The 13,280-nt window shown below is 43.9% G+C and overlaps 1 long non-coding RNA gene across 8 annotated transcripts in view; it reads right to left on the bottom strand.

The window, feature by feature from the left end:
• The window catches only part of LOC149854118 (uncharacterized), a 276,904-nt gene that overhangs the window by 75,338 nt on the left and 188,286 nt on the right, over positions 1–13,280 (bottom strand). For 4 of the 8 annotated variants that reach the window (XR_016438946.1, XR_016438942.1, XR_016438943.1 and 1 more), the window contains exon 3: positions 3,047–3,095. The exons of 1 other annotated variant lie outside the window; for it this stretch is intronic. This is a non-coding gene — a long non-coding RNA (uncharacterized LOC149854118). Of the gene's footprint in view, positions 1–3,046; positions 3,096–4,526; positions 4,560–6,677; positions 6,954–13,280 lie in introns of those variants that run through there. 3 more of the 8 variants (XR_016438948.1, XR_016438944.1, XR_016438941.1) reach the window with 2 other exon arrangements.

Raw genomic sequence — 13,280 nt, 5'->3', positions numbered from 1 at the left:
CTTAGCAGCTTGATTGCAATATTAAACTGCAGTCATACAGACATAGTGTAGTAGGGAATCATTGCTTCACAATGACTCAACTTGAGAATTTTCCTTGGGCGTTTTTAAAGACAAGTCTGCGACAAAGCACTACACAAGGTAAAAAGTATTCTGTTGGTTGAATGCTACAGTACATTTTGGATTTAATTGGAATAAACCGTCAATTAATAGGAATCACTGATTTAGGACTATGAAATGTGGAACAGTATTTCCTTGTTTTGCTAAGTAGACCATATTTGTTTATATGAAGTTGTCCCGATCAAAATCTTGTGTTTTAATATTTTCCTTCTGGCTGCTTAATATATGGCTTCTGAAGTAGTACCTGTACTGCATCTATGAATGATTATTCCATTGCAATTTTTAATTCTTAAAATTTTCCGTCCCAAAATACAAATGCTGTACAAAGTAGAGGTTAATTTCATGGCTGTTCAGAACAAGTCTGTGGAGCTTTTATAAGAGAGAGCCAAATCAGGACTCTCTTTTTTCAACGGTTTAACTGCAAATCTAAGTCAGGCTTGAGTTTTACTTTTGTTTCCAAAACAAATACCAGCTTGTAAAAAATCCCAAGTCAACACTGTAACAAATGCATTGGCTACCCTATGCCAAAAAGAGACTGCTCTATTCTGTCAGGAATAGGAATTCAAAAAGAGGTGACATGAGAAGCAACTTTTTAAAGCTGTGTATTTTCATTTGCATTGCCTATCTCATCTAATTTTACGTATTGTCTGCCTTTTGCATTGCTTTGATTTTACTACCTTAAAAGAAGCATGAGTCAGAACTAAAGCCAACAAACACAGTGAAATGTATTACTCAACGTCTTACAATATGAGCTGTGACTAAGTGGTGGCATATCAGCCTTGATATGCATTTGTGAAGAATTATCATGCCCCAACTGCCAAGCCATGCCAGAAACGGTAACTTTGAAATAAACTGCTAATTGTAAATGAATGCAGGCAACCCTCACCATTCACAGGGGATATGTTCTTGTATCCACCACGAATGGCTAAATCTGTGAATAAGGCACTGCATTCACTGCGGCTGCTCTGGGGATGGCGAGAGCGTGACAGCAGTGGTGGGAGCCTAGCGGCAGCAAGCGTAAAGCTCCCAAGGAGCTCCTTTAAGTGTATTTAAGAAGTGGCTTCAGCATTCCTGCATATTTGAAACCATGAATGCCAAACCCACGAATGCCAGTCCCCTTTTGTAGCAAAGGAAGCTAGCGAATAAAAGCCATGCACCTAATTGTTACAACCTCAATGACTGTAATCAATTGCTAAGAGTAGAAGTTTATTCAATAATTAGACCTTTAAAGAAAATCTTCATGCGACTCTTTTGAAAAAGAGACAATTAAGAAGCACGTAACCAAGTGAAGGGACTATTTTTATGATCCAATGTTCCATTCTCATTTAATATCTTGTCCCCAATTTCCTCTCATAATTAGCTGCCTTAGAACAACTGCCACACAATGTCTAGAAACATTCCTATGCACTATGTTACTTATATAAGCCAAGGCATCAAACTCATCTGATCCCATTGAGTGATTTGGGACTGGTCCAAAGGCGGAATGAACGGACCCTTTCCCGTTCCCCTCCCTCAGGACGATGCCTGCTCTTGCCAGATTGGGAGACGAGCTGCCGTTGGCTCCTGCTGCAACAGATCTGCAGTGGATGCCATGTGCTGCACGGTCCCAGAACGGCTGGAGTGGGATTTGTGGATGCTGGATCAGACATGTGGGGGTGGGGAGGGAGAGAGGGAGGGGACGCCCAGATTGACCCCATGTGGGGCCAACACCAGGCACTGGATGATGTCATTCTCGGACTTGATGATCTGCTCGGGTCCCTTCCGACCTTACCAACTATTAAACTACAACTCTGAATGCTGGACTTGGCCCACAGGCAGCATCTTTGACACCCCAATATAAACCAAAAGTGGCCTGTCTCTAATTTATTGATTAATTCATTGCCTTGTTTCAGAGCATTAACTGCCTCTAGCATCTTTCTGTACTTTGTGAATTGTCTGTCCGTTCTGAAATGTATGCTTTTATCGAGGGTCAACTGCCTTAGAGAGTCCCTCGAGTTACTTTGAGGAGTGGCTGTATTTTCAATATTAAACACTTTTCTCCTAGATACTAAAATAATGGATTCATAATACAAATGAAGGCTACCAGAACCTGCACAGTGTGCAGTAGCACTTGATCTTCTACACTTCTCATCTTTCTTTGACAGAATTTCTTATCCTACTGCAGCAGAAAACTAGTCTAAACCAACCTTTAAGTCTACCTATTCTTTGCCTCTGTTTTCTACCAGTTGTACTATCTTCTTATGGCTATAGTCCTACAATCAGATTTCATGGTGAGAGAGAGAGGAGGGGGGAGGTTGATACACAATGTGCATTGATGGTTCCTTTCTTGCTTTCAAAGCCTCACACAGATTATATCAATTTGTGAATAAGTGGCTAGAAATTGCTTGTTTGGATTAGGTAAGCTTTCAGGCTTCTGTTTATTGACACAGATTGACTTTCAGTTTAAATGAGCTTAATAGAGCTAAAGCACAAAATGCCAACCTCAGACATTCCTCTTGCTCATGATTTTAGGACTAAATCTATGTCTGTGGCATGAAGTTCACATAGAAAGGGGTTTTGGGTGTAAGGGGGTTTTTTGGTTTTTCTTTTGGGGTTTATTTTTTTGGTCTCGACTATTCTCTGTCTACCTTACAGCTCAATACTGCTCCCATTAAACTCCAATTGACTTACTGTTGAGTTGCACTCAATACTTAAAGACCATTTTAAACCACTAATGTAATATTCTATTAGAATGAATGGAACTTCCTGGTGTATGCAAGAGTGCAGTAAATGTCTTTGACAAGAAAAGCTTCACACAATATCCTATTACAGTAGTGTTTGTTACAATTAAGGAAATGAAATCTATGGTGTGGCTACAAAATGTCCATTGCTATCTTATATGTTCTCTCTTCCAACCCCCAGCACTTGTTTTCTCAAGGACTCGTCTTACCTTATGGCTTAAAAATGTCAGTCTTCCACAATGGCATTGCAGCTGGCTTCTGTGGAGATGATTGACAGGTGAATTAAAAGATAAAACTCTTTTAAGATAAAAATAAGCTTTGATATCATAGATTATAACAATAGAAGGGACCATTAGGAAGGAACCATCTACTCTAACACCTTCTATAATAAGACTTCCCATAAGATTTCCCTGTCTTAACTCCTAAATGAAGAAAAAAAATCTAACTTGGAACTCACTTCAGTGGGCTATGCTGGGGAATGTAAATTTATATTCCCAGTAGCTTAAATTGTCAGAGTAAATTCAGCTAAAATCTGAACTGCAGTGGCTTCCTAAAGTAAGTATTAGTTGTACACACAGCTCATCAAATACCTTGCAGAGAGAGTCGAAGTTTTTGGGTAGGGGTGATATCTTTGATTAGACAAACTAAAAAAAGTTATTTGCAAGCTTTGGACACACACACAACCTTCCTCAAGCAAAAAAATAAATAAATCAAAATGGTGAGAGATGTGAAAGATGGCCAGAAATCCTGGAGGTATGAAAAAAGCCAGTCGCCATTTGTGCTCAGACCAACATGGCTACTGCCTAGATCCTTACAGAGGGAGTAGCACTCTAAAACCACGTATGGTCCATAGGCTAGGGACAGACATTACACATAAACTGGTTTAAGTGATCAGAAACTGGTTTAAACCTAGAACAGAACAGATGTTCAGTGGACATAAACCAGTTTGAAAATGGATGAAACTGGTTTGAGATAAACCTGGTTGAGTGTAGTACCAGACTTGACTGATTTGGCTCAAACCAGTTTATGCAATGTCTGTCCTAGACCCCCTGCTGGTTTAAACCAGGCATCCCAGCATGCTGTCTGGGCTGGGCCAAATAAAGCTTGTAGGTCCTGATGGACTTACTGGGGCCATGAGACGTGCAAACAGATGCTCACATTGAATAGTGGCAATAAAGCAAATTAAGAGGACTCCATTATATCAGAAGGACCAGTCTACCTGGAGGGAAGAATTCTCAGGACATAATAGACTTATTACCAGGTATATCTGTTGTGATAATTTACCTGAGAAACTATTGTTGACATGCTCTACTGCAGTGGTTCTCAACCACTTTATGCTCAAGGCAACCATCAGAAAATACCAGCTCTTTGGTTTCACTCATTTTTTTTAATATAGAAAAACAGTAGGAACTATTCTTCTGTTGCAAAGAACTCAGAAAGAGCATAACAGGTCAGAATGTTTTTGACACTCTGGATTCCTATTTAAAATCTTTGGAGTTATCTTGTGAATCATGTATCGGTATTTGCATACCTAAATGTGCTAATATTAAGCAGCATGACACATCATCCTTGAAAGGATCTCATGGCACCCTGATTGAGAACCCTGGTCTACTGCATGAAACACCGTGCAAGGGTCCTTGTGCTACACAGAACACTGAGGGACACTTTACTTCTATTATTTGTACTTACATCTCATCCACAGATGATGCAGTCTCAGCTCCCCTATTTTTAAATGAGAAATGGCAGATTCTAACCCCTTTCCAACTCAGTTCAACACAGAGGAAAAGTAGAGTCCATATGTAAATGCATCTGAGCTCTACAACATATATCACAGTACATTTTCTTTTACTTCAGGCACAGCCATGAGCAAACAGTACCATACAAATTGCATGACCCCTGGAGTCTTTGTGACTCAGCCAGAAACATCAGAGTTGCAGTTTTTCCCCTTTTCCTTTTGCGCCCTGGGGCAGTAACGGACAGCAGATACAGACTGCCAGTCAGTCACTACTGTCTTCTCACCCTGTCTACATTGGCTGAAGAACCCCATTGGCAGGTAGATACGAGGCTCTTTGCATTCCCTGCCCATCTGCTATACAGCAGATGTAGTTTTATTTACATCCAACTGTGCAAACTTCAAGGGCCAGGCAACTTGGTGTAGAGTGATTTCTTATTCTCTTGTGTATTTTTGCAGGTGCATGCAGTCCCCAAGCTGGAGTTAAGTTCCAGAAGTGAAATCAAGCCATCAGTTTTCCTTACAGGCATTTCCTTTCTTTGCACGTCTGTCTGGATTTAGGTCACCGATGAAGAACATAACTCTCATCAGAACCTATTGTATCACTTTTGCAACATGGAAAAATAGTGAATGCAAATGGTATAGGACAGGGATGTCCAGAGTTACTCACCCTGGGAGCCACATCCGATACTCTCCCAAAGTTCAAGAGCTGCTGAGCAGGGTGGGGAGGCATGGTGGGGGGAGGGGGAAGTGCTGAGAAACCCAGAGTGGAGGTGACTCCCCACCTCCCAAGCCAAGCTGCTCCAGATTTCCCCACAGGGAGCATGCCCTGAGGTAAGCAGCATGGCTGCAGCTCCCGCCCCAGCAGCCCAGCACCTGAGCAGGCAGTCCCAGAGGGAAGAGAGCAGCTAGAGCTGCCTCAAGAAGTAGTGGGCAGGGCTTCACATAAGTGGAGAAAGAAAATATGATTACAGGACTGAGTGCACATGGCACCTGCCCCCCCAGCAAGTAAGTCTGTCATGGGGAAGGGACGGGGGGGGTATATCAAGGCCCCTGTGGTGAGGGAAGTGGGGCAGGGGCAGGAGCAGGGACTCGGGTGAATGGGGCCCCAGGGCTGGGGCAGGTCATGGGAGGCTCAGAGCCCAGGCAGCTCCTTCAGGGGCATGTGGGGGTAGGGGCTGCTGCCACTGTGCGCATCCCCAAAGGGCAGGTACAGGGGGCACATGCCCCCCCAAGTCCTGCTGTGTGGGGCAGAAGCAGCTGCCACTGCAGGCTACATTCCACACCCTGCTACCAGTGTACCTTGGCAACCATGCGATACCACATGCCTCCTGCACGCTGGTTGTGCTGCCTGCCCGGTGGTAGGAAGCACATGGCTTCATGTGGCAGCCAGGGCACTGGCAGCGGGGTGCAAAGTGCAGCAGAGGCCGTCTCCACCCCACACACAGCACAGATTTGGGGAGGCACATTACCCTGTGTCTGCCCTGGGGCTGTGGGCAGCAGCAGGAAACACCCCCGACCCCGTGCCCCTAGATGAGCCGCCCAGGCTCTGAGCCTCTCAAGTCCCACCCTGAGGCCCCATTCACCCCCACCCATGGGGCCTTGATCTGCCCCCCCCATGCCCCTTCCCTGCCCCACACCCCTTTCTGTCCACACATTTACCTGCTCAGCTGAGCACTGATCCAACACAGGGCCAGGCCAGGCTGAATTCCCAGTGCAACTGCAGGCTCCGGCTGCTCATCTCTCTCTGTGCCTCCCCCCACCACGTGCAGCCGCCTGGAGCCCACAGTTGGGCTGCCTGCATTTGTGGGGGCTAAGCCCCCTTAGCCTCAGCCTTTCACCACCTATGGGGCTTTGCCCAATTTGCAGAGAGTTGCAAGTGCCATGCCGGCAAGCCGCATGGGTCTTGTGAGCTGCAGTTCGGCCACCACTGGTATAGGAGGCACAGAGGGAGGAATGTTACATGAAAAGGCTGTGGTTTCCATGCTCTCTGTTAGAAATGTCTTGTTGCCTGCTTATGCTTTCTCCCCAAAACACAAACTTAGTAAGCCTTCAGGAAATGATCCCTTTCCTTGGTGAAATAGAAACTGCTATAAACAGTTTCCTACCTTTGACTGGTGGACAGGAGTGAGTGTGTATTTAGGCACTGGGCTGGGATTCGGGAAATATGACATGAATTCCTGGCTCTGCAGCAGGACCTTGATCCCATCACTTCATTTCAGTGTCCAAAGCAATATGGAAAAGTGGTATCTCCTTTTTTTCCACCCTTATCTGTCTTTTCCTTCTTCCCCGACTGGGTAGGCAGTGAGAGACTACCCCTGATGTTTACAATGGTTTTATACCCCAGAAAGCACAACGGGGTTTTGATGTTAACTGGGCCTCCTAGGTGCCACTGAAATATAAGAAAAGTAAATTAGCATGCAGAAAACTCCTTATGGTGCCAATTACACAATGAGTTAAATGCATTAACCCTAAAGATTTGCCCAACTCTAATTAAAATTCCATATATTTTGTAGTCATTTCTCTACTTTTTCTCCGCACACGTAGGTAAAGAGATTAGATAATTCCCCAGAATCAAAGCAATAAATACAGCCTGATATACAGTCTTGATTGGGTTCTCTTTTATGGAGGGTGTGCAGAGAAAGAAACATATAAATCACACTAACTGGTTAACACATCTGAGGCACTGTATACTAAATCAGTAAGGCCTCATTTGTTTCTAGTCTTAATTCCAGCATTCCCCAAGGATCAAATAAATGTAAAACCTGACTTCACTGCAGTAATGTTTTCTGCTCATTCCAAAGTCTTTTACCACAGTGAAAGTTTGATTCCAAAGCTGTGTGTAAGCCATTGCCAGCACTGCCACTGATAAATAATTAAGCTGATAGGCGGCTTAAAAGTGAGAGGTGTCTATCTTTCAAAAACATTTCCTATTAACTCTTGTATTTAGCTACTCACCAATAAAGCTTACAGCTAATGCTGAGTTAAGAAATCTAATGTTCTCTGGGCACGTCTACACAATGTCCTACAGCGACATAGCAATGTACCACGTTGCTGTACGGTGTGCTCCAGCAACATAGCAATCACACGGGTCTACATGCGATCACCAGCTAGATCGCCATAGCGGCACGCTTTCCCAGCATGGCGTACCACTACGGTGACGTAGTGGCGAAATGTAACAGTGTGCCGTGCACACTGCGCGGTAACCGCCCATACTGCGGCATGCTTTAGTATTTCCAAACATGACCATGCAGTGACATGTAGATGCACCCTCTTTTGTGCATCAAGAACATGGAAGCTATTGATAGTATTATTCCTGACCAGATGTTTGGCAGCTTCATTCTCTACACAAGCTATACCTTCCCCTTATGCCACTCAGTCGCTGCACCACATGCATTGCTTGCCTCGTAACCCCGGTGCCTTACAAATGACTTGTGGAGCTTGGAAGAAAATGCTATGCAATATTTCTGGTGTCATCTCTTTTTAAAAATGGGCATCTAATGAGGATCGCTGAGCTCCAGTTTCTGCCACCTGAAGAAGTAAACGAAGGCCACTATTTTATCTTTTTCTTTCTGCTGCAAACTCAACTGAACCTTGCACAAACACTACCTGTGTCCATCCTTATGCTTCAGCTGCTTTCATGTTCTGTAAGGATGCAGGCCTTCACAGAGATGAAAAACGTGAGGGTACCCATTTCATTGTCCTTGTGATCTCACTGTGCCAGGTTTTCAGCTGGGGTAAAGCAGCTCCACAGAAAAATGTAAAAGTTTCTCTTGCAGATGCATCCGTGCAAAGTTTGTGCTTTCTGATACAAAAGTATGTGTGACTGTACCTGGTCCAAAGCAGGCAAAAAAAAGGGGTCCTCTATGTCCCAATGCAGATCGCAGTCTGTTACCGGTAGTCCTTGATTTACAATGTTTCAAGTTACAACGTTTCACACTTACGTCGTTTATAAATTGACAACCTGTTTCAACTTTCTGACCTCAGTTTCGAATTTACGATGTTTGATCCGATGCAAAGCCATGCCAGTGAACAAGTTTGCTGCATCACACATCTCCCTGGAGAATATCTGTCCAAACTTCCTTGGATGCTTTCTTTAAGAAAATGGACAGGACTCCAGAAAAACCTGCAGTCAAGACTCCTAAGACAACTCCAGCCCCAAGTACTCTTCAAAAAGTCCAGCAAAGTCACCTCAAAGAAATCCTTCCAAATCAATATGATTGCTATTTACAACATAAATACATTAATGTAGCTATATTACTTATCTATAATTGATTGAGTACAAAATTCTGGGTTATTTTGGTGAAAATAGGGTATTGGGCCTTGGTTCAGGAACTAATCCTCCATTTATAACATTGTTTCCTATGGGAAAATCAGTTCTGAGTTGCAACATTTTGACTTAAGACCAACTGTGTCGTAAGTCCAAGGACTGCCTGTATTGTACTGTACTTAGAAAATGGTGCAAGCCATGGATCTGAAGGTGGGGAGAGACAGAGCTAGTCAGGAAGCATGTCAGAAAAATGCCAATTGCTCAACATTTAAGCTTTCACAAAAATAGCAGTTTCAAAGCACGTTCATTGGAAAAGGTTCCTCACATCCAAACAGAGTTTCTGGTTCGAATGAGAGAGAGAAGGAGAAAGAGAGAGACACCAACTCTGTCTACAGAGATCCACGTTCAAGTTTTCCACTGTGTCAGGCAGAGTAGGAAACTGAAGCTGTATCTCAATTGTTCCACAAAAAATCTGAAACCTCTTATTTCCTTCCAATTTGGACTAGAAAAAATTCTGAATCCTTGATTTTTTTTTTTTCCTGGTTATCCTGATCAAGGAGCCACTTACACAACAGATGACAGGGATAATATGAGAAGGTCTCATGCGGAGAGACAGGCAAGGCTGGGAGAACATCTACATGCCCATACATGAGCAGAGAGGCTGCTCCGATGTGCTGTAATCCCAGCATGTTAGAGCAGACTCAATAAATTGAGTGACAATTACTGCACTCCATCGGCCTCCCATGTCTCATCTATCAGCATCCCTGCGCTTCAAAATGGCGTTTGGGGTGCTTTATCTAAAGCTCATTCAGTGAGCTTTAGGTAAAGCGCCCCGTTGCTAGTTTGTAGCACAGGGACACCGATACATGAGACACTCCAGGTGCTTTAATCAGAGTGGCTCTTAATTACAGCGCTCCCCCCACTCTCACACTCTGGGAGCATGTGTATAAACACCCCTAGTGCTGTGGAAATAGCCTGAGGCCTCTGGCACATGTTACACTTAAGACATGATTAACCAGTTAATCACATCTTGTTACTCAGCCCATGTTAATGAAGTTAATGATGCGATAAAACAAGGAATTACACAAAATGTATGTCATAACTTGGTGACTTGTTCCTATCATGCCATTAACTGAAGGCATGGCCAGGCAGGGGCTCCCAGCTGTGGGTGTGCTCCTGTGGCTGGGAGCTGAAGGGGATCCCAGCCTCCAGGATGAACCATGTACCCCCATAGATGGGAGCCCTGTCAGCTGATCCAGACTCCCAGCTGCGGGGATGCAATATGTGCCTCTATAGCTGGGACGCTCATTAGCTGACAGGGCCCCTAACCCCTGAGGCACATGGTGGGAGCTCACTACGTGCTGGTGCAGGGGGATCCTGGGCTCCTTCTGCACTGGCAATAAGGATAAATGGGATCTGATGCTGGATCCCACAACTGGGCCTCCTGCCATGAGCGTGTGGCATGGAAGGAAGCACGATTGTGAGGATCAGGCTTCAGATCCCATGGTGCTTTCACTTGCACGTCTACCAGGGGCCTGAGAAATAAGGTCCTGAATGACAGTAAGGCAGACAATTAGAGACCACCTGTACTTGAAGAAAGGCCAGTATAAACATTAGATTGAAACTGGCTAGTCAGTGATGATCTGAGGACAGATTAACTTTTTCCAAAAGCAGCAAAGTATTTAAACCATCACTTGGATAACCATTTACTTGACAAAGCAACGTTAAGCATTAAGCGAAGCCTTAGTTTCAAACAGCCTCCGATAGTTGGCAACAGCCTATTTTTTACTTTCTGGCAGCATTAGCTATGTGCTGACGACTAAAGTAGGCTTTAAATGACAGCATAAGCTTGAAAAGCTGCCAGCTCAACATTTGACAAGACTTTCAGATCAGTACCCTGCATCTGCACCACTGGTCTGACCAAGGACAATACACTGTGTGATTAAAATTAAAGCCTCGAAACACAGCCTCGAAACACAGCAACCCTTACAATGCTAGCAGAGAGACAAACTGCAATCAAGAATGCCTGTGAGAAGCTGCATTTCATGCCCACTGTCTCTGTTAAATTATGTACAGGTCTCGTCAATTATTTACTGATTTCAACAAGACGCTTCCGTGTCCTGTAGTTAAAGGTAAAACTTAAACACGGCCAACTCTTTAAATCCAAGAAGTCTACAATTTTTGCAGGACTTTCAGATCGCCGGGTGTGTAAAACCCAAATGCTAACCAGCTGGATTTCTCTCAGTAGAGATGGCTTGTCTTGATTTCCAAAGTAGAATTCCACCAGCCTGAATATTATAAATAATTAACACCCTTTGTATCAGTGTAGTAGCTAATGAGGCTTGAGGCCCCTTGGTGCCAGGCACTGTACAGACACCAGCAGGAGGGGAAAGAAATCTCCACAAATACAGTCCTTTTACTGTGGATGTAATTAATAGGTGGTCTGCAGGAAAATGCTCCCTTCTCATTAGCTGTGTCTCTATAGCAATGACATAGCTTAGCTTTTGAAGAGAAGACGGACTGAATATTCATGTGGTTGGCGCTCGCTTCAGCTCTCGGTGAAACCTAAATCAGGCTTCTCTGCCGAAAGTTCAAACGCTACAAAAGCAGCCTCTCTTATCGGAAGAGCTGAAGGTGTGGAGGTGAGGACCTGAAGAGTTTTAAAGCACAAGACACAGCAAGCAAGAGAGACTCCCTGTCCCCATTGCTTACCAAGCGAGGCCCTGATCCTGGATTAAGCATCGGTGAGCCACTCGTGAGGGTCTTCGTGCAGGTTCAGAGTTTGCGTTAAGACAAGAGGCATGCTGATGATTTCCTCTTCCACACACCCCTGGAAAACTACAGAGTTGTCAAAAACTTCAGAACAGGGAGACTTGTAGCGAGGCAGGCCGGAGATGATTTTGGGGCCAAAACATAAAATGTTTATGGGGAAACCAGCTGCTTTTTTTTTTTGGGAAAATGGTTTAGTTGAAACCCAATTTTATGTCAAAGTGGGTTTCCTTGGAAATTTCTCTAACAACCCTACCGTGGGTGAACTGAATGCAAGGAGCTTTGAGTCGGCTGGCAGGGGGATACAAAGCGGGCGAAAGACGCAGGCTTCCTCCAGTGTGGTGGTACTGAAAATGTCGCTGTTGGAGCGACTAAAGCGAAACTCATTCACATGGGGAGGGCCAACGTTTTCGGCAGGTGTGCCACAAATTAGCCCCACGCTCTCCCTACACGAGATGCTGTGTCACCATAGTGATGAATGAGTTACGCTGATGTAGCATTGCCGGGCACAAACCATAATGCCAATACTGCACGTGTAGACGTGCTCCTGGAGTGCCAGTCTAACTCCTTTCTGCTGCCAAATCTGCTGCTTTGCTTTCTGCTACCTGCCCTGTACTCCCTGTCTGATCTGCTGCTCTGCCTTTTGCTCCTTGCTCTATCTGTTGCATGCCACAATTTGGCCATCCCTGCACTGACATATTACACCCTAAAAGTGAGACTAGTAAAAAAATCAGTCAACCTGAAGACTATGGCTGGGGAAGAGAGAGAGAGAGAGAGTATGAGGGGTAAAGAGTAAAAAGAAAAATAGTTTGTGACAACACAGATAAGACTTGTGCAACTCTCCTTGAGAAAACTGGGACGGGAAAAAAAAAAGGAGGAGGTTGAAGAAGCAGAGAGACAGTGTTTCTAATTATTTTCCACTCCTGCACTCTCTTTCACGCAAAGTATTAACAAGGCTTATTGCAGAACTGACCCAAAACACAAGTGACCAGTTTTTTAGGCAGCCAGTACTGCAAGGTAATTTGTAGAGCTGCTCAAAATATGAGCTATTAGGAAAATTTTGATATGATTTTCGCAAATGGACACATTCAGATTTTTAAACTAAGCGGCTCTAATTAGTTGCTTGGAAAAAACATTGCAAAGAACATAACTTGCTAACCTTTTGAGAGCTGTTATTCCTCAGTGCCCTTTTTGCAGCTTAATGTGTATTTACCAGTGTCAATCTGCCTTGTTCTGAAATTAAAGGTTTGCTGTTTAATTGTATTCACTAGCTTAAAAAAACCCCAAAGTATCATTTTCAGGGGTAAGGCCAAAGGGATACAGGTCAAGTCTGAAAGACCACCTGCTCATCTGATGTAAGAAAAGATTATCATTTTTAGGATCTTCCTTATTCTGGAATGATTTTACAGTGTCTCACTTATCTTGTCTAGATACAAAGGACATGCATAAATCTCTGTCACCTCTTCATTTTTGGTAGGGCCAAATGTATTCCTCTTTCATTTTTCATCATAATCTCAAACACATCATGAAGAGCATCGAATGCATTTTTTTTCTATTGGGGATGGTGTCATTACAGAGGAATGCTATTTTTCTTGGGGCCTAACAGCAAAACTGGTAATTGTTTCCAGACTAATCCAAAATGTACTAACTGCAACTATGGACATTAGATACA

This window comes from Crocodylus siamensis, chromosome 13, assembly GCF_052110815.1.
Source record: "Crocodylus siamensis isolate JL-2025a chromosome 13, ASM5211081v1, whole genome shotgun sequence".
NCBI classification, from domain to species: Eukaryota; Metazoa; Chordata; order Crocodylia; family Crocodylidae; genus Crocodylus; species Crocodylus siamensis.
The sequence above is the reverse complement of the archived record's forward strand: the minus strand, read 5'-3'. Positions and strand labels throughout refer to the sequence as shown.